The following is a 26,531-nucleotide window of genomic DNA, read 5'->3' as shown; positions in this document are numbered from 1 at the left end:
ACCTCTCTCTCTCACACACACAGTCACTCATTCCCCCACCCCTCTCTCTCACACACACAGTCACTCATTCCCCCATCTCTCTCTCACACACACAGACACACACAGTCAATCAATCCCCCATCTCTCTCTCAGACACAGTCACTCATTCGCCGCTCTCTCTCTCACACACACAGTCACTCATTCCCCCATCTCTCACTCTCACACAGTCACTCATTCCCCCCTCTCTCTCTCACACACACAGACACACACACAGTCACTCATTCCCCCATCTCTCACTCTCACACAGTCACTCATTCCCCCATCTCTCTCCCTCTCACACACACACAGTCACTCATTCCCCCATCTCTCTCTCTCACACACACACAGTCACTCATTCCCCCATCTCTCTCTCTCACACACACAGTCACTCATTCCCCCCATCTCTCTCTCTCACACACACAGTCACTCATTCCCCCATCTCTCTCTCTCACACACACAGTCACTCATTCCCCCATCTCTCTCTCTCACACACAGTCACTCATTCCCCCATCTCTCACTCTCACAGTCACTCATTCCCCCCTCTCTCTCTCACACACACAGACACACACAAAGTCACTCATTCCCCCATCTCTCTCTCTCACACAGTCACTCATTCCCCCATCTCTCTCTCTCTCACACACACAGTCACTCATTCCCCCATCTCTCTCTCACACACACAGTCACTCATTCCCCCATCTCTCTCTCTCACACACACACAGTCACTCATTCCCCCATCTCTCTCTCACACACACACAGTCACTCATTCTCCCATCTCTCTCTCTCACACACACACAGTCACTCATTCCCCCATCTCTCTCTCACACACACACAGTCACTCATTCCCCCATCTCTCTCTCTCACACACACAGTCACTCATTCCCCCATCTCTCGCTCACACACACAGACACACACACACAGTCACTCATTCCCCCACCTCTCTCTCTCACACACACAGTCACTCATTCCCCCACCTCTCTCTCTCACACACACAGTCACTCATTCCCCCACCTCTCTCTCTCACACACACAGTCACTCATTCCCCCATCTCTCTCTCTCACACACACAGTCACTCATTCCCCCATCTCTCTCTCTCACACACACAGTCACTCATTCCCCCATCTCTCTCTCTCACACACAGTCACTCATTCCCCCATCTCTCTCTCTCACACACAGACACACACACACAGTCACTCATTCCCCCACCTCTCTCTCTCACACACACAGTCACTCATTCCCCCACCTCTCTCTCTCACACACACAGTCACTCATTCCCCCACCTCTCTCTCTCACACACACAGTCACTCATTCCCCCATCTCTCTCTCTCACACACACAGTCACTCATTCCCCCATCTCTCTCTCTCACACACACACACAGTCACTCATTCCCCCATCTCTCTCTCTCACACACACAGTCACTCATTCCCCCATCTCTCTCTCTCACACACACACACAGTCACTCATTCCCCCATCTCTCTCTCTCACACACAGTCACTCATTCCCCCATCTCTCTCTCACACACACAGACACTCATTCCCCCACCTCTCTCTCACACACACACAGTCACTCATTCCCCCATCTCTCTCTCTCTCTCACACACACAGTCACTCATTCCCCCATCTCTCTCTCTCTCACACACACACAGTCACTCATTCCCCCATCTCTCTCTCACACACACAGTCACTCATTCCCCCATCTCTCTCTCTCACACACACACAGTCACTCATTCCCCCATCTCTCTCTCACACACACACAGTCACTCATTCCCCCATCTCTCTCTCTCACACACACACAGTCACTCATTCCTCCATCTCTCTCTCTCACACACACACAGTCACTCATTCCCCCATCTCTCTCTCTCACACACACAGTCACTCATTCCCCCATCTCTCTCTCACACACACAGACACACACACACAGTCACTCATTCCCCCACCTCTCTCTCTCACACACACAGTCACTCATTCCCCCACCTCTCTCTCTCACACACACAGTCACTCATTCCCCCACCTCTCTCTCTCACACACACAGTCACTCATTCCCCCATCTCTCTCTCTCACACACACAGTCACTCATTCCCCCATCTCTCTCTCTCACACACACAGTCACTCATTCCCCCATCTCTCTCTCTCACACACACAGTCACTCATTCCCCCATCTCTCTCTCACACACACAGTCACTCATTCCCCCATCTCTCTCTCACACACACAGACACACACACACAGTCACTCATTCCCCCACCTCTCTCTCTCACACACACAGTCACTCATTCCCCCACCTCTCTCTCTCACACACACAGTCACTCATTCCCCCACCTCTCTCTCTCACACACACAGTCACTCATTCCCCCATCTCTCTCTCTCACACACACAGTCACTCATTCCCCCATCTCTCTCTCACACACACAGTCACTCATTCCCCCATCTCTCTCTCTCACACACACACACACAGTCACTCATTCCCCCATCACTCTCTCTCACACACACAGTCACTCATTCCCCCATCTCTCTCTCTCACACACACACACAGTCACTCATTCCCCCATCTCTCTCTCTCACACACAGTCACTCATTCCCCCATCTCTCTCTCACACACACAGACACTCATTCCCCCACCTCTCTCTCACACACACACAGTCACTCATTCCCCCATCTCTCTCTCTCTCACACACACACAGTCACTCATTCCCCCATCTCTCTCTCTCACACACACACAGTCAATCAATCCCCCATCTCTCTCTCAGACACAGTCACTCATTCCCCCAATCTTTCTCTCTCTCACACAGTCACTCATTCCCCCATCTCTCTCTCACACACACAGACACACACACACCCACAGTCAATCAATCCCCCATCTCTCTCTCAGACACAGTCACTCATTCCGCCATCTCTCCCTCTCACACAAACACAGCAACTGATTCCCCCATCTCTCTCTCTCACAGTCACTCATTCCCCCATCTCTCTCTCACACACACAGTCACTCATTCCCCCATCTCTCTCTCTCACACACACACAGTCACTCATTCCCCCATCTCTCTCTCTCACACACACAGTCACTCATTCCCCCATCTCTCTCTCACACACACAGACACACACAGTCAATCAATCCCCCATCTCTCTGTCAGACACAGTCACTCATTCGCCCCTCTCTCTCTCACACACACAGACACACACACACAGTCACTCATTCCCCCATCTCTCACTCTCACAGTCACTCATTCCCCCCTCTCTCTCTAACACACACAGTCACTCATTCCCCCATCTCTCACTCTCACACACTCATTCCCCCATCTCTCCGCCTCTCTCACACACACAGTCACTCATTCCCCCATCTCTCTCTCTCACACACACAGTCACTCATTCCCCCATCTCTCTCTCTCACACACACAGAGTCACTCATTCCCCCATCTCTCTCTTTCACACACACACAGTCACTCATTCCCCCATCTCTCTCTCTCACACACACAGTCACTCATTCCCCCATCTCTCTCTCTCACACACACAGTCACTCATTCCCCCATCTCTCTCTCTCACACACAGTCACTCATTCCCCCATCTCTCTCTCACACACACACACAGTCACTCATTCCCCCATCTCTCTCTCTCACACACACACAGTCACTCATTCCCCCATCTCTCTCTCTCACACACACAGTCACTCATTCCCCCATCTCTCTCTCTCACACACACACAGTCACTCATTCCCCCATCTCTCTCTCTCACACACACACAGTCACTCATTCCCCCATCTCTCTCTCTCACACACACACAGTCACTCATTCCCCCATCTCTCTCTCTCACACACACACAGTCACTCATTCCCCCATTTCTCTCTCACACACAGTCACTCATTCCCCCATCTCTCTCTCACACAGTCACTCATTCCCCCATCTCTCTCTCACACACAGTCACTCATTCCCCCATCTCTCTCTCACACACAGTCACTCATTCCCCCATCTCTCTCTCTCACACACAGTCACTCATTCCCCCATCTCTGTCTCTCACACACACACAGTCACTCATTCCCCCATCTCTCTCTCACACACACACACAGTCACTCATTCCCCATCTCTCTCTCTCACACTCACACAGTCACTCATTCCCCCATCTCTCTCTCTCACACACACACAGTCACTCATTCCCCCATCTCTGTCTCTCTCACACACACACAGTCACTCATTCCCCCATCTCTCTCTCTCACACACACACACAGTCAATCAATCCCCCATCTCTCTCTCAGACACAGTCACTCATTCCCCCAATCTTTCTCTCTCTCACACAGTCACTCATTCCCCCATCTCTCTCTCACACACACAGACACACACACACCCACAGTCAATCAATCCCCCATCTCTCTCTCAGACACAGTCACTCATTCCGCCATCTCTCCCTCTCACACAAACACAGCAACTGATTCCCCCATCTCTCTCTCTCACAGTCACTCATTCCGCCATCTTCTCTCACACACACAGTCACTCATTCCCCCATCTCTCTCTCTCTCTCACACACACATACAGTCACTCATTCCCCCATCTCTCTCTCTCTCTCACACACACATACAGTCACTCATTCCCCCATCTCTCTCTCTCTCTCACACACACACACAGTCACTCATTCCCCCATCTCTCTCTCTCTCTCTCTCTCACACACAGTCATTCATTCCCCCATCTCTCTCTCTCTCACACACACAGTCACTCATTCCCCCATCTCTCTCTCTCACACACACAGTCACTCATTCCCCCATCTCTCTCTCTCACACACACAGTCACTCATTCCCCCATCTCTCTCTCTCACACACACAGTCACTCATTCCCCCATCTCTCTCTCTCACACACACAGTCACTCATTCCCCCATCTCTCTCTCTCACACACACAGTCACTCATTCCCCCATCTCTCTCTCACACACACACAGTCACTCATTCCCCCATCTCTCTCTCACACACACAGACACACACACACAGTCACTCATTCCCCCACCTCTCTCTCTCACACACACACAGTCACTCATTCCCCCATCTCTCTCTCACACACACAGACACACACACACAGTCACTCATTCCCCCACCTCTCTCTCTCACACACACAGTCACTCATTCCCCCATCTCTCTCTCACACACACAGTCACTCATTCCCCCATCTCTCTCTCACACACACAGTCACTCATTCCCCCATCTCTCTCTCACACACACAGACACACACAGTCAATCAATCCCCCATCTCTCTCTCAGACACAGTCACTCATTCGCCCCTCTCTCTCTCACACACACAGTCACTCATTCCCCCATCTCTCACTCTCACACAGTCACTCATTCCCCCATCTCTCTCTCTCTCACACACACACAGTCACTCATTCCCCCATCTCTCTCTCTCACACACACACAGTCACTCATTCCCCCATCTCTCTCTCTCACACACACAGTCACTCATTCCCCCATCTCTCTCTCTCACACACACAGTCACTCATTCCCCCATCTCTCTCTCTCACACACACAGTCACTCATTCCCCCATCTCTCTCTCTCTCTCACACACACAGTCACTCATTCCCCCATCTCTCTCTCTCTCTCACACACACAGTCACTCATTCCCCATCTCTCACTCTCACACAGTCACTCATTCCCCCATCTCTCTCTCTCTCACACACACACAGTCACTCATTCCCCCATCTCTCTCTCTCACACACACACAGTCACTCATTCCCCCATCTCTCTCTCTCACACACACACAGTCACTCATTCCCCCATCTCTCTCTCTCTCTCACACACACAGTCACTCATTCCCCCATCTCTCTCTCTCTCTCACACACACAGTCACTCATTCCCCCATCTCTCTCTCTCACAGTCACTCATTCCCCCCTCTCTCTCTCACACACACAGACACACACAAAGTCACTCATTCCCCCATCTCTCTCTCTCACACAGTCACTCATTCCCCCATCTCTCTCTCTCTCTCACACACACAGTCACTCATTCCCCCATCTCTCTCTCTCACACACACACAGTCACTCATTCCCCCATCTCTCTCTCTCACACACACACAGTCACTCATTCCCCCATCTCTCTCTCACACACACAGTCACTCATTCCCCCATCTCTCTCTCTCACACACACACAGTCACTCATTCCCCCATCTCTCTCTCACACACACAGTCACTCATTCCCCCATCTCTCTCTCTCACACACACACAGTCACTCATTCCCCCATCTCTCTCTCTCACACACAGTCACTCATTCCCCCATCTCTCTCTCTCACACACACACAGTCACTCATTCCCCCATCTCTCTCTCTCACACACAGACACACACAAACAGTCACTCATTCCCCCACCTCTCTCTCTCACACACACAGTCACTAATTCCCCCACCTCTCTCTCTCACACACAGTCACTCATTCCCCCACCTCTCTCTCTCACACACAGTCACTCATTCCCCCACCTCTCTCTCTCACACACAGTCACTCATTCCCCCACCTCTCTCTCTCACACACACAGTCACTCATTCCCCCATCTCTCTCTCTCTCACACACACACAGTCACTCATTCCCCCATCTCTCTCTCTCACACACACACAGTCACTCATTCCCCCATCTCTCACTCTCACACACACAGTCACTCATTCCCCCATCTCTCTCTCTCACACACACAGTCACTCATTCCCCCATCTCTCTCTCTCTCTCACACACACAGTCACTCATTCCCCCATCTCTCTCTCTCTCTCACACACACAGTCACTCATTCCCCATCTCTCACTCTCACACAGTCACTCATTCCCCCATCTCTCTCTCTCACACACACAGTCACTCATTCCCCCATCTCTCTCTCTCACACACACACAGTCACTCATTCCCCCATCTCTCTCTCTCTCTCACACACACAGTCACTCATTCCCCCATCTCTCTCTCTCTCTCACACACACAGTCACTCATTCCCCCATCTCTCTCTCTCACAGTCACTCATTCCCCCCTCTCTCTCTCACACACACAGACACACACAAAGTCACTCATTCCCCCATCTCTCTCTCTCACACAGTCACTCATTCCCCCATCTCTCTCTCTCTCTCACACACACAGTCACTCATTCCCCCATCTCTCTCTCTCACACACACACAGTCACTCATTCCCCCATCTCTCTCTCTCACACACACACAGTCACTCATTCCCCCATCTCTCTCTCACACACACAGTCACTCATTCCCCCATCTCTCTCTCTCACACACACACAGTCACTCATTCCCCCATCTCTCTCTCACACACACAGTCACTCATTCCCCCATCTCTCTCTCTCACACACACACAGTCACTCATTCCCCCATCTCTCTCTCTCACACACAGTCACTCATTCCCCCATCTCTCTCTCTCACACACACACAGTCACTCATTCCCCCATCTCTCTCTCTCACACACAGACACACACACACAGTCACTCATTCCCCCACCTCTCTCTCTCACACACACAGTCACTAATTCCCCCACCTCTCTCTCTCACACACAGTCACTCATTCCCCCACCTCTCTCTCTCACACACAGTCACTCATTCCCCCACCTCTCTCTCTCACACACACAGTCACTCATTCCCCCATCTCTCTCTCTCACACACAGTCACTCATTCCCCCATCTCTCTCTCTCACTCACAGTCACTCATTCCCCCATCTCTCTCTCTCACACACACAGTCACTCATTCCCCCATCTCTCTCTCTCTCACACACACACACAGTCACTCATTCCCCCATCTCTCTCTCTCACACACACAGTCACTCATTCCCCCATCTCTCTCTCTCACACACACAGTCACTCATTCCCCCATCTCTCTCTCTCACACACACACAGTCACTCATTCCCCCATCTCTCTCTCTCACACACACACAGTCACTCATTCCCCCATCTCTCTCTCTCACACACACACAGTCACTCATTCCCCCATCTCTCACTCTCACACAGTCACTCATTCCCCCATCTCTCTCTCTCTCACACACACACAGTCACTCATTCCCCCATCTCTCTCTCTCACACACACACAGTCACTCATTCCCCCATCTCTCTCTCTCTCTCACACACACACAGTCACTCATTCCCCCATCTCTCTCTCTCACACACACACAGTCACTCATTCCCCCATCTCTCTCTCTCACACACACACAGTCACTCATTCCCCCATCTCTCTCTCTCACACACACAGTCACTCATTCCCCCATCTCTCTCTCTCTCTCACACACACAGTCACTCATTCCCCCATCTCTCTCTCTCACAGTCACTCATTCCCCCCTCTCTCTCTCACACACACAGACACACACAAAGTCACTCATTCCCCCATCTCTCTCTCTCACACAGTCACTCATTCCCCCATCTCTCTCTCTCACACACACACAGTCACTCATTCCCCCATCTCTCTCTCTCACACACACACAGTCACTCATTCCCCCATCTCTCTCTCACACACACAGTCACTCATTCCCCCATCTCTCTCTCTCACACACACACAGTCACTCATTCCCCCATCTCTCTCTCACACACACAGTCACTCATTCCCCCATCTCTCTCTCTCACACACACACAGTCACTCATTCCCCCATCTCTCTCTCTCACACACACACAGTCACTCATTCCCCCATCTCTCTCTCTCACACACAGACACACACACACAGTCACTCATTCCCCCACCTCTCTCTCTCACACACACAGTCACTAATTCCCCCACCTCTCTCTCTCACACACACAGTCACTCATTCCCCCATCTCTCTCTCTCACACACAGTCACTCATTCCCCCACCTCTCTCTCTCACACACACAGTCACTCATTCCCCCATCTCTCTCTCTCACACACAGTCACTCATTCCCCCATCTCTCTCTCTCACACACACAGTCACTCATTCCCCCATCTCTCTCTCTCACACACACACACAGTCACTCATTCCCCCATCTCTCTCTCTCACACACACAGTCACTCATTCCCCCATCTCTCTCTCTCACACACACAGTCACTCATTCCCCCGTCTCTCTCTCACACACACAGACACACACAGACAATCAATCCCCCATCTCTCTCTCAGACACAGTCACTCATTCCCCCATCTCTCTCTCTCACACACACAGTCACTCATTCCCCCATCTCTCTCTCTCTCACACACAGTCACTCATTCCCCCATCTCTCTCTCTCACACACAGTCACTCATTCCCCCATCTCTCTCTCTCACACACACAGTCACTCATTCCCCCATCTCTCTCTCTCACACACACAGTCACTCATTCCCCCATCTCTCTCTCTCACACACACAGTCACTCATTCCCCCATCTCTCTCTCTCACACACACAGTCACTCATTCCCCCATCTCTCTCTCTCACACACACAGTCACTCATTCCCCCATCTCTCTCTCTCACACACACAGTCACTCATTCCCCCATCTCTCTCTCTCACACACACAGTCACTCATTCCCCCATCTCTCTCTCACACACACAGTCACTCATTCCCCCATCTCTCTCTCTCACACACACAGTCACTCATTCCCCCATCTCTCTCTCTCACACACACAGTCACTCATTCCCCCATCTCTCTCTCTCACACACACAGTCACTCATTCCCCCATCTCTCTCTCTCACACACACAGTCACTCATTTCCCCATCTCTCTCTCTCACACACACACAGTCACTCATTCCCCCATCTCTCTCTCTCACACACAGTCACTCATTCCCCAATCTCTCTCTCTCACACACACAGTCACTCATTCCCCCATCTCTCTGTCTCACACACACAGTCACTCATTCCCCAATCTCTCTCTCTCTCACACACAGTCACTCATTCCCCCATCTCTCTCTCTCACACACAAAGTCACTCATTCCCCCATCTCTCTCTCTCACACACACAGTCACTCATTCCCCCATCTCTCTCTCACACACACAGACACACACACAGTCACTCATTCCCCCACCTCTCACTCTCACACAGTCACTCATTCCCCCATCTCTCTCTCTCACACACACACAGTCACTCATTCCCCCATCTCTCTCTCTCACACACACACAGTCACTCATTCCCCCATTTCTCTCTCACACACAGTCACTCATTCCCCCATCTCTCTCTCACACAGTCACTCATTCCCCCATCTCTCTCTCACACACAGTCACTCATTCCCCCATCTCTCTCTCTCACACACACACAGTCACTCATTCCCCTATCTCTCTCTCTCACACACACACAGTCACTCATTCCCCTATCTCTCTCTCTCACACACACACAGTCACTCATTCCCCTATCTCTCTCTCTCACACACACACAGTCACTCATTCCCCCATCTCTCTCTCTCACACACACACAGTCACTCATTCCCCCATCTCTCTCTCTCTCACACACACACAGTCACTCATTCCCCCATCTCTCTCTCTCACACACACACAGTCAATCAATCCCCCATCTCTCTCTCAGACACAGTCACTCATTCCCCCAATCTTTCTCTCTCTCACACAGTCACTCATTCCCCCATCTCTCTCACACACACACAGTCACTCATTCCCCCATCTCTCTCTCTCACACACCCACAGTCAATCAATCCCCCATCTCTCTCTCAGACACAGTCACTCATTCCGCCATCTCTCCCTCTCACACAAACACAGCAACTGATTCCCCCATCTCTCTCTCTCACAGTCACTCATTCCGCCATCTTCTCTCACACACACAGTCAATCAATCCCCCATCTCTCTCTCTCACACACACACAGTCACTCATTCCCCTATCTCTCTCTCTCACACACACACAGTCACTCATTCCCCTATCTCTCTCTCTCACACACACACAGTCACTCATTTCCCCCATCTGTCTCTCTATCTCACACACACATACAGTCACTCATTCCCCCATCTCTCTCTCTCTCTCACACACACATACAGTCACTCATTCCCCCATCTCTCTCTCTCTCACACACACATACAGTCACTCATTCCCCCATCTCTCTCTCTCTCTCACACACACATACAGTCACTCATTCCCCCATCTCTCTCTCTCTCTCACACACACATACAGTCACTCATTCCCCCATCTCTCTCTCTCTCTCACACACACACACAGTCACTCATTCCCCCATCTCTCTCTCTCTCTCTCACACACAGTCATTCATTCCCCCATCTCTCTCTCTCTCACACACACAGTCACTCATTCCCCCATCTCTCTCTCTCACACACACAGTCACTCATTCCCCCATCTCTCTCTCTCACACACACAGTCACTCATTCCCCCATCTCTCTCTCTCACACACACAGTCACTCATTCCCCCATCTCTCTCTCTCACACACACAGTCACTCATTCCCCCATCTCTCTCTCACACACACAGTCACTCATTCCCCCATCTCTCTCTCTCACACACACAGTCACTCATTCCCCCATCTCTCTCTCTCACACACACAGTCACTCATTCCCCCATCTCTCTCTCACACACACACAGTCACTCATTCCCCCATCTCTCTCTCTCACACACACAGTCACTCATTCCCCCATCTCTCTCTCAAACACACAGTCACTCATTCCCCCATCTCTCTCTCTCACACACACAGTCACTCATTCCCCCATCTCTCTCTCTCACACACACAGTCACTCATTCCCCCACCTCTCTCTCTCACACACACAGTCACTCATTCCCCCACCTCTCTCTCTCACACACACAGTCACTCATTCCCCCATCTCTCTCTCACACACACAGACACACACAGTCAATCAATCCCCCATCTCTCTCTCAGACACAGTCACTCATTCGCTGCTCTCTCTCTCACACACACAGTCACTCATTCCCCCATCTCTCACTCTCACACAGTCACTCATTCCCCCCTCTCTCTCTCACACACACAGACACACACACAGTCACTCATTCCCCCATCTCTCACTCTCACACAGTCACTCATTCCCCCATCTCTCTCTCTCTCACACACACACAGTCACTCATTCCCCCATCTCTCTCTCTCACACACACACAGTCACTCATTCCCCCATCTCTCTCTCTCACACACACACAGTCACTCATTCCCCCCATCTCTCTCTCTCACACACAGTCACTCATTCCCCCATCTCTCTCTCTCACACACACAGTCACTCATTCCCCCATCTCTCTCTCTCACACACACAGTCACTCATTCCCCCATCTCTCACTCTCACACAGTCACTCATTCCCCCATCTCTCTCTCTCTCACACACACACAGTCACTCATTCCCCCATCTCTCTCTCTCACACACACACAGTCACTCATTCCCCCATCTCTCTCTCTCACACACACAGTCACTCATTCCCCCATCTCTCTCTCTCTCTCACACACACAGTCACTCATTCCCCCATCTCTCTCTCTCACACACAGTCACTCATTCCCCCATCTCTCACTCTCACAGTCACTCATTCCCCCCTCTCTCTCTCTCACACACAGACACACACAAAGTCACTCATTCCCCCATCTCTCTCTCTCACACAGTCACTCATTCCCCCATCTCTCTCTCTCTCTCACACACACAGTCACTCATTCCCCCATCTCTCTCTCTCACACACACACAGTCACTCATTCCCCCATCTCTCTCTCTCACACACACACAGTCACTCATTCCCCCATCTCTCTCTCACACACACAGTCACTCATTCCCCCATCTCTCTCTCTCACACACACACAGTCACTCATTCCCCCATCTCTCTCTCACACACACAGTCACTCATTCCCCCATCTCTCTCTCTCACACACACACAGTCACTCATTCCCCCATCTCTCTCTCTCACACACACAGTCACTCATTCCCCCATCTCTCTCTCTCACACACACAGTCACTCATTCCCCCATCTCTCTCTCACACACACAGACACACACACACAGTCACTCATTCCCCCATCTCTCTCTCTCACACACACACACAGTCACTCATTCCCCCATCTCTCTCTCTCACACACACAGTCACTCATTCCCCCATCTCTCTCTCACACACACAGACACACACACACAGTCACTCATTCCCCCATCTCTCACTCTCACAGTCACTCATTCCCCCCTCTCTCTCTCACACACACAGACACACACACAGTCACTCATTCCCCCATCTCTCACTCTCACACAGTCACTCATTCCCCCATCTCTCTCTCTCACACACACAGTCACTCATTCCCCCATCTCTCTCTCTCACACACACACAGTCACTCATTCCCCCATCTCTCTCTCTCACACACACACAGTCACTCATTCCCCCATCTCTCTCTCTCACACACACAGTCACTCATTCCCCCATCTCTCTCTCTCACACACACACAGTCACTCATTCCCCCATCTCTCTCTCTCACACACACACAGTCACTCATTCCCCCATCTCTCTCTCTCTCACACACACACAGTCACTCATTCCCCCATCTCTCTCTCTCACACACACAGTCAATCAATCCCCCATCTCTCTCTCAGACACAGTCACTCATTCCCCCAATCTTTCTCTCTCTCACACAGTCACTCATTCCCCCATCTCTCTCTCACACACACAGACACACACACACCCACAGTCAATCAATCCCCCATCTCTCTCTCAGACACGGTCACTCATTCCGCCATCTTCTCTCACACACACAGTCAATCAATCCCCCATCTCTCTCTGACACAGTCACTCATCTCCCCCATCGCTCTCTCTCACACACACATAGTTGCTCATTCCCCCATCTCTCTCTCTCTCAGACACACACACACACAGTCACTCATTTCCCCCATCTCTCTCTCTCTCTCACACACAGTCACTCATTCCCCCATCTCTCTCTCTCTCTCACACACACACACAGTCACTCATTCCCCCATCTCTCTCTCTCTCTCACACACAGTCATTCATTCCGCCATCTCTCTCTCTCTCACACACACAGTCACTCATTCCCCCATCTCTCTCTCTCACACACACAGTCACTCATTCCCCCATCTCTCTCTCTCACACACACAGTCACTCATTCCCCCATCTCTCTCTCTCACACACACAGTCACTCATTCCCCCATCTCTCTCTCTCACACACACAGTCACTCATTCCCCCATCTCTCTCTCTCACACACACAGTCACTCATTCCCCCATCTCTCTCTCTCACACACACAGTCACTCATTCCCCCATCTCTCTCTCACACACACACAGTCACTCATTCCCCCATCTCTCTCTCACACACACAGTCACTCATTCCCCCATCTCTCTCTCACACACACAGACACACACACACAGTCACTCATTCCCCCACCTCTCTCTCTCACACACACACAGTCACTCATTCCCCCATCTCTCTCTCACACACACAGACACACACACACAGTCACTCATTCCCCCACCTCTCTCTCTCACACACACAGTCACTCATTCCCCCACCTCTCTCTCTCACACACACAGTCACTCATTCCCCCATCTCTCTCTCACACACACAGACACACACAGTCAATCAATCCCCCATCTCTCTCTCAGACACAGTCACTCATTCGCCCCTCTCTCTCTCACACACACAGTCACTCATTCCCCCATCTCTCACTCTCACACAGTCACTCATTCCCCCCTCTCTCTCTCACACACACAGACACACACACAGTCACTCATTCCCCCATCTCTCACTCTCACACAGTCACTCATTCCCCCATCTCTCTCTCTCTCACACACACACAGTCACTCATTCCCCCATCTCTCTCTCTCACACACACACAGTCACTCATTCCCCCATCTCTCTCTCTCACACACACACAGTCACTCATTCCCCCATCTCTCTCTCTCACACACACAGTCACTCATTCCCCCATCTCTCTCTCTCACACACACAGTCACTCATTCCCCCATCTCTCTCTCTCTCTCACACACACAGTCACTCATTCCCCATCTCTCACTCTCACACAGTCACTCATTCCCCCATCTCTCTCTCTCTCACACACACACAGTCACTCATTCCCCCATCTCTCTCTCTCACACACACACAGTCACTCATTCCCCCATCTCTCTCTCTCACACACACACAGTCACTCATTCCCCCATCTCTCTCTCTCACACACACAGTCACTCATTCCCCCATCTCTCCCTCTCACACACACAGCAACTGATTCCCCCATCTCTCTCTCTCTCTCTCTCTCACAGTCACTCATTCCGCCATCTTCTCTCACACACACAGACACACAGTCAATCAATCCCCCATCTCTCTCTGACACAGTCACTCATCTCCCCCATCGCTCTCTCTCACACACACATAGTTGCTCATTCCCCCATCTCTCTCTCTCACACACACACACAGTCACTCATTTCCCCCATCTGTCTCTCTCTCTCACACACACATACAGTCACTCATTCCCCCATCTCTCTCTCTCTCTCACACACACATACAGTCACTCATTCCCCCATCTCTCTCTCTCTCTCACACACACATACAGTCACTCATTCCCCCATCTCTCTCTCTCTCACACACACATACAGTCACTCATTCCCCCATCTCTCTCTCTCTCTCACACACACATACAGTCACTCATTCCCCCATCTCTCTCTCTCTCTCACACACACATACAGTCACTCATTCCCCCATCTCTCTCTCTCTCTCACACACACATACAGTCACTCATTCCCCCATCTCTCTCTCTCTCTCTCACACACACATACAGTCACTCATTCCCCCATCTCTCTCTCTCTCTCTCACACACACACAGTCACTCATTCCCCCATCTCTCTCTCTCTCTCTCACACACACACAGTCACTCATTCCCCCATCTCTCTCTCTCTCACACACACAGTCACTCATTCCCCCATCTCTCTCTCTCTCTCTCACACACACAGTCACTCATTCCCCCATCTCTCTCTCTCACACACACAGTCACTCATTCCCCCATCTCTCTCTCACACACACACACTCATTCCCGCATCTCTCTCTCTCACACACACAGTCACTCATTCCCCCACCTCTCTCTCTCACACACAGTCACTCATTCCCCCACCTCTCTCTCTCTCACACACAGTCACTCATTCCCCCACCTCTCTCTCTCACACACAGTCACTCATTCCCCCACCTCTCTCTCTCTCACACACAGTCACTCATTCCCCCACCTCACTCTCTCACACACACAGTCACTCATTCCCCCATCTCTCTCTCTCACACACACAGTCACTCATTCCCCCATCTCTCTCTCTCACACACACACAGTCACTCATTCCCCCATCTCTCTCTCTCACACACACACAGTCACTCATTCCCCCATCTCTCTCTCTCACACACACACAGTCACTCATTCCCCCATCTCTCTCTCTCACACACAGACACACACACACAGTCACTCATTCCCCCACCTCTCTCTCTCACACGCACAGTCACTAATTCCCCCACCTCTCTCTCTCACACACACAGTCACTCATTCCCCCATCTCTCTCTCTCACACACAGTCACTCATTCCCCCACCTCTCTCTCTCACACACACAGTCACTCATTCCCCCACCTCTCTCTCTCACACACACAGTCACTCATTCCCCCACCTCTCTCTCTCTCACACACACAGTCACTCATTCCCCCATCTCTCTCTCTCACACACAGTCACTCATTCCCCCATCTCTCTCTCTCACACACACAGTCACTCATTCCCCCATCTCTCTCTCTCACACACACACACAGTCACTCATTCCCCCATCTCTCTCTCTCACACACACAGTCACTCATTCCCCCATCTCTCTCTCTCACACACACAGTCACTCATTCCCCCATCTCTCTCTCTCACACACAGTCACTCATTCCCCCATCTCTCTCTCTCACACACACAGTCACTCATTCCCCCGTCTCTCTCTCACACACACAGACACACACAGACAATCAATCCCCCATCTCTCTCTCAGACACAGTCACTCATTCCCCCATCTCTCTCTCTCTCACACACAGTCACTCATTCCCCCATCTCTCTCTCTCACACACACAGTCACTCATTCCCCCATCTCTCTCTCTCACACACACAGTCACTCATTCCCCCATCTCTCTCTCTCACACACAGTCACTCATTCCCCCATCTCTCTCTCTCACACACACAGTCACTCATTCCCGCATCTCTCTCTCTCACACACACAGTCACTCATTCCCCCATCTCTCTCTCTCACACACACAGTCACTCATTCCCCCATCTCTCTCTCTCACACACACAGTCACTCATTCCCCCACCTCTCTCTCTCACACACACAGTCACTCATTCCCCCACCTCTCTCTCCCACACACACAGTCACTCATTCCCCCACCTCTCTCTCTCACACACACAGTCACTCATTCCCCCACCTCTCTCTCTCACACACACAGTCACTCATTCCCCCACCTCTCTCTCTCACACACACAGTCACTCATTCCCCCACCTCTCTCTCTCACACACAGTCACTCATTCCCCCACCCCTCTCTCTCACACACACAGTCACTCATTCCCCCACCTCTCTCTCTCACACACACAGTCACTCATTCCCCCATCTCTCTCTCTCACACACACAGTCACTCATTCCCCCATCTCTCTCTCTCTCACACACAGTCACTCATTCCCCCATCTCTCTCTCTCACACACACAGTCACTCATTCCCCCATCTCTCTCTCACACACACAGTCAATCAATCCCCCATCTCTCTCTCAGACAGTCAATCAATCCCCCATCTCTCTCTCAGACACAGTCACTCATTCGCCCCTCTCTCTCTCACACACACAGACACACACACACAGTCACTCATTCCCCCATCTCTCACTCTCACACAGTCACTCATTCCCCCCCCCTCTCTCTCACACACACAGACACACACACAGTCACTCATTCCCCCATCTCTCACTCTCACACAGTCACTCATTCCCCCATCTCTCTCTCTCTCTCACACACACAGTCACTCATTCCCCCATCTCTCTCTCTCACACACACAGTCACTCATTCCCCCATCTCTCTCTCTCACACACACAGTCACTCATTCCCCCATCTCTCTCTCTCACTCTCAGAGTCACTCATTCCCCCATCTCTCTCTCTCTCTCACACACACATACAGTCACTCATTCCCCCATCTCTCTCTCACACACACACAGTCACTCATTCCCCCATCTCTCTCTCTCACACACACACACAGTCACTCATTCCCTCATCTCTCTCTCACACACACAGTCACTCATTCCCTCATCTCTCTCTCACACACACAGTCAATCAATCCCCCATCTCTCTCTCAGACACAGTCACTCATTCCCCCAATCTTTCTCTCTCTCACACAGTCACTCATTCCCCCATCTCTCTCTCACACACACAGACACACACACACACACACACAGTCAATCAATCCCCCATCTCTCTCTCAGACACAGTCACTCATTCCGCCATCTCTCCCTCTCACACACACACAGCAACTGATTCCCCCATCTCTCTCTCTCTCTCACAGTCACTCATTCCGCCATCTTCTCTCACACACACAGACACACAGTCAATCAATCCCCCATCTCTCTCTGACACAGTAACTCATCTCCCCCATCACTCTCTCTCACACACACATAGTTGCTCATTCCCCCATCTCTCTCTCTCTCACACACACATACAGTCACTCATTCCCCCATCTGTCTCTCTCTCTCACACACACACACAGTCACTCATTTCCCCCATCTGTCTCTCTCTCTCACACACACACACACACAGTCACTCATTTCCCCCATCTGTCTCTCTCTCTCACACACACATACAGTCACTCATTCCCCCATCTCTCTCTCTCTCTCTCTCTCTAACACACACAGTTACTCATTCCCCCATCTCTCTCTCTCTCTCTCACACACACATACAGTCACTCATTCCCCCATCTCTCTCTCTCTCACACACACATACAGTCACTCATTCCCCCATCTCTCTCTCTCACACACACATACAGTCACTCATTCCCCCATCTCTCTCTCTCTCTCACACACACACATACAGTCACTCATTCCCCCATCTCTCTCTCTCTCTCACACACACATACAGTCACTCATTCCCCCATCTCTCTCTCTCTCTCACACACACATACAGTCACTCATTCCCCCATCTCTCTCTCTCTCTCACACACACATACAGTCACTCATTCCCCCATCTCTCTCTCTCTCTCACACACACATACAGTCACTCATTCCCCCATCTCTCTCTCTCTCTCACACACACAGTCACTCATTCCCCCATCTCTCTCTCTCACACACAGTCACTCATTCCCCCATCTCTCTCTCTCTCTCTCACACACACAGTCACTCATTCCCCCATCTCTCTCTCTCTCTCTCACACACAGTCACTCATTCCCCCATCTCTCTCTCTCTCTCACACACAGTCACTCATTCCCCCACCTCTCTCTCTCTCACATACACAGTCACTCATTCCCCCATCTCTCTCTCTCTCACACACACAGACACTCATTCCCCCATCTCTCTCTCTCTCACACACAGTCACTCATTCCCCCACCTCTCTCTCTCACACACACAGTCACTCATTCCCCCACCTGTCTCTCTCACACACACAGTCACTCATTCCCCCACCTCGCTCTCTCACACACACAGTCACTCATTCCCCCACCTCTCTCTCTCACACACACAGTCACTCATTCCCCCACCTCTCTCTCTCACACACACAGTCACTCATTCCCCCACCTCTCTCTCTCACACACACAGTCACTCATTCCCCCATCTCTCTCTCTCACACACACACAGTCACTCATTCCCCCACCACTCTCTCTCACACACACAGTCACTCATTCCCCCACCTCTCTCTCTCACACACACAGTCACTCATTCCCCCATCTCTCTCTCAGACACAGTCACTCATTCCCCCACCTCTCTCTCTCACACACACAGTCAATCAATCCCCCATCTCTCTCTCAGACACAGTCACTCATTCCCCCCTCTCTCTCTCACACACACAGACACACACACAGTCACTCATTCCCGCATCTCTCACTCTCACACAGTCACTCATTCCCCCATCTCTCTCTCTCTCTCACACACACATACAGTCACTCATTCCCCCATCTCTCTCTCTCTCTCACACACACATACAGTCACTCATTCCCCCATCTCTCTCTCTCTCTCTCACACACACAGTCACTCATTCCCCCATCTCTCTCTCTCTCAGACACACACACAGTCACTCATTCCCCCATCTCTCTCTCTCTCTCACACACAGTCACTCATTCCCCCATCTCTCTCTCTCTCTCTCACACACTGTCACTCATTCCCCGATCTCTCTCTCTCTCTCACACACAGTCACTCATTCCCCGATCTCTCTCTCTCTCTCTCACACACACAGTCACTCATTCCCCCATCTCTCTCTCTCACACACACAGTCACTCATTCCCCCATCTCTCTCTCTCACACACACAGTCACTCATTCCCCCATCTCTCTCTCTCACACACACAGTCACTCATTCCCCCATCTCTCTCTCTCACACACACAGTCACTCATTCCCCCATCTCTCTCTCTCACACACACAGTCACTCATTCCCCCATCTCTCTCTCTCACACACACAGTCACTCATTCCCCCATCTCTCTCTCTCACACACACAGTCACTCATTCCCCCATCTCTCTCTCTCACACACACAGTCACTCATTCCCCCATCTCTCTCTCTCACACACACAGTCACTCATTCCCCCATCTCTCTCTCTCACACACACAGTCACTCATTCCCCCATCTCTCTCTCTCACACACACAGTCACTCATTCCCCCATCTCTCTCTCTCACACACACAGTCACTCATTCCCCCATCTCTCTCTCTCTCACACACACAGTCACTCATTCCCCCATCTCTCTCTCTCACACACACAGTCACTCATTCCCCCACCTCTCTCTCTCACACAGACAGTCACTCATTCCCCCACCTCTCTCTCTCACACACACAGTCACCCATTCCCCCACCTCGCTCTCTCACACACACAGTCACTCATTCCCCCACCTCTCTCTCTCACACACACAGTCACTCATTCCCCCACCTCTCTCTCTCACACACACAGTCACTCATTCCCCCACCTCTCTCTCTCACACACACAGTCACTCATTCCCCCACCTCTCTCTCTCACACACACAGTCACTCATTCCCCCACCACTCTCTCTCACACACACAGTCACTCATTCCCCCACCTCTCTCTCTCACACACACAGTCACTCATTCCCCCATCTCTCTCTCTCTCACACAGTCACTCATTCCCCCATCTCTCTCTCTCTCACACACAGTCACTCATTCCCCCATCTCTCTCTCACACACAGACACACACAGTCAATCAATCCCCCATCTCTCTCTCAGACACAGTCACTCATTCCCCCCTCTCTCTCACACACACACAGACACACACACAGTCACTCATTCCCCCATCTCTCACTCTCACACAGTCACTCATTCCCCCATCTCTCTCTCTCTCTCACACACACAGTCACTCATTCCCCCATCTCTCTCTCTCTCTCACACACACAGTCACTCATTCCCCCATCTCTCTCTCTCACACACACAGTCACTCATTCCCCCATCTCTCTCTCTCACACACACAGTCACTCATTCCCCCATCTCTCTCTCTCACACACACACAGTCACTCATTCCCCCATCTCTCTCTCTCACACACACACAGTCACTCATTCCCCCCTCTCTCTCTCTCACACACACACAGTCACTCATTCCCCCCTCTCTCTCTCACACACACAGTCACTCATTCCCCCCTCTCTCTCTCACACACACACAGTCACTCATTCCCCCATCTCTCACTCTCACACAGTCACTCATTCCCCCATCTCTCTCTCTCACACACACACAGTCACTCATTCCCCCATCTCTCTCTCTCACACACACACAGTCACTCATTCCCCCATCTCTCTCTCTCACACACACACAGTCACTCATTCCCCCATCTCTCTCTCTCACACACACACAGTCACTCATTCCCTCATCTCTCTCTCACACACACAGTCAATCAATCCCCCATCTCTCTCTCAGACACAGTCACTCATTCCCCCAATCTTTCTCTCTCTCACACAGTCACTCATTCCCCCATCTCTCTCTCACACACACAGACACACACACGCACACAGTCAATCAATCCCCCATCTCTCTCTCAGACACAGTCACTCATTCCGCCATCTCTCCCTCTCACACACACACAGCAACTGATTCCCCCATCTCTCTCTCTCTCTCTCTCTCTCTCACAGTCACTCATTCCGCCATCTTCTCTCACACACACAGACACACAGTCAATCAATCCCCCATCTCTCTCTGACACAGTCACTCATCTCCCCCATCGCTCTCTCTCACACACACAGTTGCTCATTCCCCCATCTCTCTCTCTCTCAGACACACACACACAGTCACTCATTTCCCCCATCTGTCTCTCTCTCACACACACATACAGTCACTCATTCCCCCATCTCTCTCTCTCTCTCACACACACATACAGTCACTCATTCCCCCATCTCTCTCTCTCTCTCACACACACATACAGTCACTCATTCCCCCATCTCTCTCTCTCTCTCACACACACATACAGTCACTCATTCCCCCATCTCTCTCACACACACATACAGTCACTCATTCCCCCATCTCTCTCTCTCTCTCACACACACAGTCACTCATTCCCCCATCTCTCTCTCTCACACACACACAGTCACTCATTCCCCCATCTCTCTCTCTCACACACACACAGTCACTCATTCCCTCATCTCTCTCTCACACACACAGTCAATCAATCCCCCATCTCTCTCTCAGACACAGTCACTCATTCCCCCAATCTTTCTCTCTCTCACACAGTCACTCATTCCCCCATCTCTCTCTCACACACACAGACACACACACGCACACAGTCAATCAATCCCCCATCTCTCTCTCAGACACAGTCACTCATTCCGCCATCTCTCCCTCTCACACACACACAGCAACTGATTCCCCCATCTCTCTCTCTCTCTCTCTCTCTCTCTCACAGTCACTCATTCCGCCATCTTCTCTCACACACACAGACACACAGTCAATCAATCCCCCATCTCTCTCTGACACAGTCACTCATCTCCCCCATCGCTCTCTCTCACACACACAGTTGCTCATTCCCCCATCTCTCTCTCTCTCAGACACACACACACAGTCACTCATTTCCCCCATCTGTCTCTCTCTCACACACACATACAGTCACTCATTCCCCCATCTCTCTCTCTCTCTCACACACACATACAGTCACTCATTCCCCCATCTCTCTCTCTCTCTCACACACACATACAGTCACTCATTCCCCCATCTCTCTCTCTCTCTCACACACACATACAGTCACTCATTCCCCCATCTCTCTCACACACACATACAGTCACTCATTCCCCCATCTCTCTCTCTCTCTCACACACACATACAGTCACTCATTCCCCCATCTCTCTCTCTCTCTCACACACACATACAGTCACTCATTCCCCCATCTCTCTCTCTCTCTCACACACACATACAGTCACTCATTCCCCCATCTCTCTCTCTCTCTCACACACACATACAGTCACTCATTCCCCCATCTCTCTCTCTCTCTCACACACACATACAGTCACTCATTCCCCCATCTCTCTCTCTCTCTCACACACACATACAGTCACTCATTCCCCCATCTCTCTCTCTCTCTCACACACACATACAGTCACTCATTCCCCCATCTCTCTCTCTCTCTCACACACACATACAGTCACTCATTCCCCCATCTCTCTCTCTCTCTCACACACACATACAGTCACTCATTCCCCCATCTCTCTCTCTCTCTCACACACACATACAGTCACTCATTCCCCCATCTCTCTCTCTCTCTCACACACACATACAGTCACTCATTCCCCCATCTCTCTCTCTCTCTCACACACACATACAGTCACTCATTCCCCCATCTCTCTCTCTCTCTCTCACACACACACAGTCACTCATTCCCCCATCTCTCTCTCTCTCAGACACACACACAGTCACTCATTCCCCCATCTCTCTCTCTCTCAGACACACACACAGTCACTCATTCCCCCATCTCTCTCTCTCTCTCACACACACAGTCACTCATTCCCCCATCTCTCTCTCTCTCTCTCTCTCTCTCACACACAGTCACTCATTCCCCCATCTCTCTCTCTCACACACACAGTCACTCATTCCCCCATCTCTCTCTCTCACACACACAGTCACTCATTCCCCCATCTCTCTCTCTCACACACACAGTCACTCATTCCCCCATCTCTCTCTCTCACACACACAGTCACTCATTCCCCCATCTCTCTCTCTCACACACACAGTCACTCATTCCCCCATCTCTCTCTCTCACACACAGTCACTCATTCCCCCATCTCTCTCTCTCACACACACAGTCACTCATTCCCCCATCTCTCTCTCTCACACACACAGTCACTCATTCCCCCATCTCTCTCTCTCACACACACAGTCACTCATTCCCCCATCTCTCTCTCTCACACACAGTCACTCATTCCCCCATCTCTCTCTCTCACACACACAGTCACTCATTCCCCCATCTCTCTCTCTCACACACACAGTCACTCATTCCCCCATCTCTCTCTCTCACACACACAGTCACTCATTCCCCCATCTCTCTCTCTCACACACAGTCACTCATTCCCCCATCTCTCTCTCTCACACACACAGTCACTCATTCCCCCATCTCTCTCTCTCACACACACAGTCACTCATTCCCCCATCTCTCTCTCTCACACACACAGTCACTCATTCCCCCATCTCTCTCTCTCACACACACAGTCACTCATTCCCCCATCTCTCTCTCTCACACACACAGTCACTCATTCCCCCATCTCTCTCTCTCACACACACAGTCACTCATTCCCCCATCTCTCTCTCTCACACACACAGTCACTCATTCCCCCATCTCTCTCTCTCACACACACAGTCACTCATTCCCCCATCTCTCTCTCTCACACACACAGTCACTCATTCCCCCATCTCTCTCTCTCACACACACAGTCACTCATTCCCGCATCTCTCTCTCTCTCAGACACAGTCACTCATTCCCCCATCTCTCTCTCTCACACACAGTCACTCATTCCCCCATCTCTCTCTCTCAGACACAGTCACTCATTCCCCCATCTCTCTCTCTCACACACACACAGTCACTCATTCCCCCATCTCTCTCTCTCACACACAGTCACCCATTCCCCCATCTCTCTCTCTCACACACACAGTCACTCATTCCCCCATCTCTCTCTCTCAGACACAGTCACTCATTCCCCCATCTCTCTCTCTCACACACACAGTCACTCATTCCCCCATCTCTCTCTCTCACACACACAGTCACTCATTCCCCCATCTCTCTCTCTCAGACACAGTCACTCATTCCTCCATCACACTCTCTCACACACACAGTCACTCATTCCCCCATCTCTCTCTCTCAGACACAGTCACTCATTCCCCCATCTCTCTCTCTCAGACACAGTCACTCATTCCCCCATCTCTCTCTCTCTCAGACACAGTCACTCATTCCTCCATCACACTCTCTCACACACACACACACTCATTCATTCCAAAATCTCTCTCTCTCTCACACACACAGCAACTCATTCCCCCATCTCTCTCTCTCTCACCCCATTCCCCCACCTCTCTTCCACACACACACACTGAATTGTTCCCCCATCTCCCTCTCTCTCTCTCACTCACTCATTCCCCCATCTTTCTCTCTCCGTCTTTCACACTCACTCTCTCTGCGTAACGCTCTTCCCATGGATTTTCGCGCCTTGCGAACGTCAACACGTTGCAATGACGTCACCGCGCTGCTGGGGGCTTGAGGCTGGCGGTGCCGTCAGCGCGGGCGGGAGTTTCAAAGCTGGCGCTGTTCTGAATGGGTTAGTGACACAGCGACTGCAGCTGGATTTGATCGTGTGGTAGACCAGGGTCACTTCATCACATCGAATTGGAAATTAGGTGGATAGTTATTCAGTTTAATTGCAACAAAATTGTAAATATGAGCAGAGGATGTTGATAACTTTCAGAGGGCAGGAATGCATCAATGGAGCAAGAACAGAATTACTGAATCGCATTTCATGTGCATGGATCAGAGGAGCGGGAGCCATGAGATTCCCCAGTTCCGCCTCCCCCTCTCTCCCTATTTATTCCAGAACCCTCTCCCCATACCCCTCTCTGTTGAAGGGTCTAGGCCCGTAACGTCAGCTTTTGTGCTCCTGAGATGCTGCTTGGCCTGCTGTGTTCATCCAGCCTCACACGTTATTATATTGGAATTCTCCAGCATCTGCAGTTCCCATTATCTCAGATTCCCCAGCTCAATGTGACTGCATTCAGAGGTAGGACCAATACACTGTTTTCCAACTGAGTGCAGCCACTGGATGCTAACAAGAGTTGCCAGCTGGGTGGATCAGTGGTTAGCACTGCAGCTTCACAGCGCCAGGGACCCAGGTTCAAATCCAGCCTCGGGCAACTGTCTGTGTGGAGTTTGCATGTTCTCCCTGTGTCTGCCTGGGTTTCCTCCAGGTGCTCCAGTTTCCTCCCACAGATGTGCAGCCTCAGTGGATTGGCCATGCTAAATTGCCTGTAGTGTTCGGGGGTGTGTGGGTTATAGTGGATGGGTC

General features: G+C 51.2%; 1 protein-coding gene across 3 annotated transcripts in view; it reads right to left on the bottom strand.

Annotated features, from left to right (window-relative positions):
• Positions 1–25,691, bottom strand: part of chek1 (checkpoint kinase 1) — a 140,756-nt gene extending 115,065 nt beyond the window's left edge. For 2 of the 3 annotated variants that reach the window (XM_048562436.2, XM_059638991.1), the window contains exon 1: positions 25,645–25,691. The gene's annotated coding sequence lies outside the window, so the exon portion shown is untranslated. The other variant, XM_048562438.2, reaches the window with a different exon arrangement.
• Positions 25,692–26,531: the final 840 nt, after the last annotated feature.

This window comes from Stegostoma tigrinum, chromosome 32, assembly GCF_030684315.1.
Source record: "Stegostoma tigrinum isolate sSteTig4 chromosome 32, sSteTig4.hap1, whole genome shotgun sequence".
Classification (NCBI taxonomy): Eukaryota; Metazoa; Chordata; class Chondrichthyes; order Orectolobiformes; family Stegostomatidae; genus Stegostoma; species Stegostoma tigrinum.
The sequence above is the reverse complement of the archived record's forward strand: the minus strand, read 5'-3'. Positions and strand labels throughout refer to the sequence as shown.